We start from the raw sequence: 3,603 nt of genomic DNA, 5'->3' as shown, positions 1-3,603 counted from the left end.
TCCTACTCTATGACTCCTATTCTCAGGCATTACCCCAAAGGGATGGAAATATATGTCCAAAAAAAAAAGGACATGTAAAAAATGTCCATAGCAACTTTATCCATAACAGCCAAGAACTGGAAGTAACCTAAGTGTCCATCAACAACAAATTGTGGTGTATTCATACAATGGAGTACAAAAAGAATGAACCTGATACATGGTACAATATAGATGAAACTTAAAAACACTGAGTGAAGGATGCAAAAGACTACAAACTATAATTGCATTCATGTAAAGAATGAAACATTAGGTCCATGAGTCAAGGTAAACTGGAAGTGGTCAAACAGGAAATGGCAAGAGTGAACATAAATATTTTAGGAATCAGTGAACTAAAATGGACAGCAATGGACAAATTTAATTCAGATGATCATTATATCTCCTACTGTGGGCAAGAATCCCTTAGAAGAAATGGAGTAGACCTCATAGTCAGCAAAGCATCCAAAATGCAGTACTTGGGTACAATCTCAAAAATGACAGAATGATCCCAGTTCATTTCCAAGGTAAATCATTCAGTACTACAGTAATCCAAGTATATGCCACAACCAGTAATGCTGAAGAAGCTGAAATTGAACGATTGCTTCCCTGGTGGCTCAGATGGTAAAGCATCTGCCTGCAATGCAGGAGACCCAGGTTCGATTCCTGGGTTGGGAAGATCCTCTGGAGAAGGAAATGGCAACACACTCCAGTACCTTGCCTGGAGAATCCCATGGACAGAGAAGCCTGGTAGGCTACAGTCCATGGGGTCTCAAAGAATTAGACATGACTTCACTTTCACTTTCATGAAGACCTACAAGATCCTCTAGAACGAACACCCAAAAAAGATGTCCTTTTCATCATAGGGGTCTGGAATGCAAAAGTAGAAAGTCAAGAAATACCTGGATAACAGGCAAGTTTGGCCTTGGAATACAACATGAAGCAGGGCAAGGTCTAACAGAGTTTTGCCAATAGAATACACTGGTCATAGCAAACACCCTCTTCCAACAACACAAAAGACAACTCTACATATGGACATCACCAGAAGGTCAATGCTGAAATCAGATTGATTATATTCTTTGCAGCTGAAGATGGAGAAGTTCTATACAGTCCTGGGACTGACTGTGGCTCAGATCATGAACTTCTTATTGCAAAATTCAGACTTAAATTGAAGAAAGTAGGGAAAATCAATACGCCATTCAGTTATGACCTAAATAAAATCCCTTATACAGTAGAAGTGGCAAATAGATTCAAAGGATTAGATCTGATAGACAGAGTACCTGAAGAACTATGGATGGAGGTTCGTGATATTGTACAGGAGGCAGTGATCAACACTGTCTCAGGAAAAAGAAATGCAAAAAGGCAAAATGGTTGTCTGAGGAGGTCTTACAAATAGCTGTGAAAAGAAGAGAAGCAAAAGGTAAGGGAGAAAAGGAAATGTATTTCCATCTGAATGGAGAGTTCCAAAGAATAGCAAGGAGAGGTAAGAAAGCCTTCCTAAGTGAACAATGCAAAGAAATAGAGAAAAACAATAGAATGGAAAACACTAGAGATCTCTTCAAAACTGAGACACCAAGGGAACATTTCATGCAAAATTAGGCATAATAAAGGACTGAAATGGTATGGACCTAACAGAAGCAGAAGCTATTAGGAAGAGGTGGCAAGAATTCACAGAAGAACTGTACAAAAAAACTCTTAATGACCTGAATAACCATGACGGTGTGATCACTCACCTAGAGCCAGATCCTGGAATGTGAAGTCAAGTGGGCCTTAGGAAGTATCACTATGAGCAAAGCTAGTGGAAGTGATGGAATTCTAGTTGAGTTATTTCATAGTCTAAAAAATGGTGCTGTTAAAGTACTGCACTCAATATGCCAGCAAATTTGGGAAGCTCAGTTGTGGCCAGAGGACTGGAAAAGGTCAGTTTTCATTCCAATACCAAAGGGCAATACCAAAGAATGTTCAAACCAGTGTACAATTGCACTCATTTCACATGCTAGCATGGAGAAGGCAATGGCAACCCACTCCAGTACTCTTGCCTGGAAAAATCCCATGGACAGAGGAACCTGGTAGGCTGCAGTCCACGGGGTCACTAGGAGTCGGACACAACTGAGTGACTTCACTTTCACTTTTCATTTTCATGCACTGGAGAAAGAAATGGCAACCCACTCCAGTGTTCTGGCTTGGAGAATCCCAGGGACGAGGGAGCCTGGTGGGCTGCTGTCTCTGGGGTCGCACAGAGTCAGGCACAACTGAAGCGACTTAGCAGCAGCAGCAGCACATGCTAGCAAGGTCATGCTCAAAATCCTCCAGGCTAGGCTTTAACAGTACGTGAACCATGAACTTCCAGATGTTCAAGCTGGATTTAGAAAAGGCAGAGGAACCAGAGATCAAATTGCCAACATCCACTGGATCATCAAAAAAGCAAGAGAGTTCCAGAAAAACATCTACTTCTGCTTCATTGATTATGCTAAAGCCTTTGATTGTGTAGATCACAACAAACTATGAAAAATTCTTAAAGAGATGGGAATATCAGACCACCTTACCTGACTTCTGCAAAACCTGTAAGCAGGTCAGAAAGAAACAGAACTGAACGTGGAACAACAGACGGGTTTAAAATTGGGAAAAGAGTGTATCAAGGCTGTATATTGTCACCCTGCTTATTTAACTTCTATGCAGAGTACATTATGAGAAATGCTGGGCTGGATGAAGCACAAACTGGAATCAAGATTACCAGGAGAATCATAAATAACCTCAGACACGCAGATGACACCACCCTTATGGCAGAAAGTGAAGAAGAACTAAAAAGCCTTTTAATGAAAGTGAAAGAAGAGAGTGAAAAACCTGGCTTAAAACTCAACATTCAAAAAGTGAAGTTCATGGCATCCAGTCCCATCACTTCATGGGAAATAGATGGGATACAATGGAAATAGCGACAGACTTTATTTTCTTTGGCTCCAAAATCACTACAGATTGTGACTACAGCCATGAAATTAATGGACGCTTGCTCTATGGAAGAAAAGTTATGACAAATCTAGACAGTGTATTAAAAAGCAGAGACTTTGCCAACAAAGGGCTGTATAGTCAAAGCTATGCTTTTTCCAATAGTCACGTATGGATGTGACAGTTGGACCATAAAGAAGCCTGAGGGCCGCCGAAGAAATGATGTTTCTGAACTGTGGTGTTGGAGAGGACTCTTGAGGGTCCCTTTGACAGCAAGGAGATCAGATCAGTCAATCCTAAAGGAAATCAACCCTGAACATTCATTGGAAGGACTGATGCTGAAGCTGAAGTTCCAATATTTTGGCCCCCTGATGGGAAGAGCTGACTCATCAGAAAAGACCCTGATGCTAGGAAAGATTGATGGCAGGAGGAGAAGGGGACAACAGAGGATGAGATGGTTGGATGGCATCACTGATTCAATGGACATGAGTCTGAGCAAGCTGCAGGAGATGGTGAAGGACAGGGAAGCCTGGCCTGTTGCAGTCCATGGGGTCACAAGTAGTCAGACATGACTGAGCGACTGAACAAGGAACAATGAAAAACAAAGTTAGGGTATAGGTCAAACGAATCTATGGTGATAGAAATCAA

At 41.5% G+C, this 3,603-nt stretch overlaps 1 non-coding gene across 1 annotated transcript; it reads left to right on the top strand.

The window, feature by feature from the left end:
• Nucleotides 1-618: 618 nt before the first annotated feature.
• Nucleotides 619-690, top strand: TRNAC-GCA (transfer RNA cysteine (anticodon GCA)). The gene has a single exon. It is a non-coding gene; the product is annotated as a tRNA-Cys (tRNA).
• The last annotated feature ends 2,913 nt before the right edge of the window (nt 691-3,603 follow it).

The sequence above is a fragment of the Bos mutus genome, chromosome 1 (genome assembly GCF_027580195.1).
Source record: "Bos mutus isolate GX-2022 chromosome 1, NWIPB_WYAK_1.1, whole genome shotgun sequence".
NCBI classification, from domain to species: Eukaryota; Metazoa; Chordata; class Mammalia; order Artiodactyla; family Bovidae; genus Bos; species Bos mutus.
Note: the sequence above shows the minus strand (reverse complement) of the source record. Positions and strands in the feature narration are given on the sequence as shown.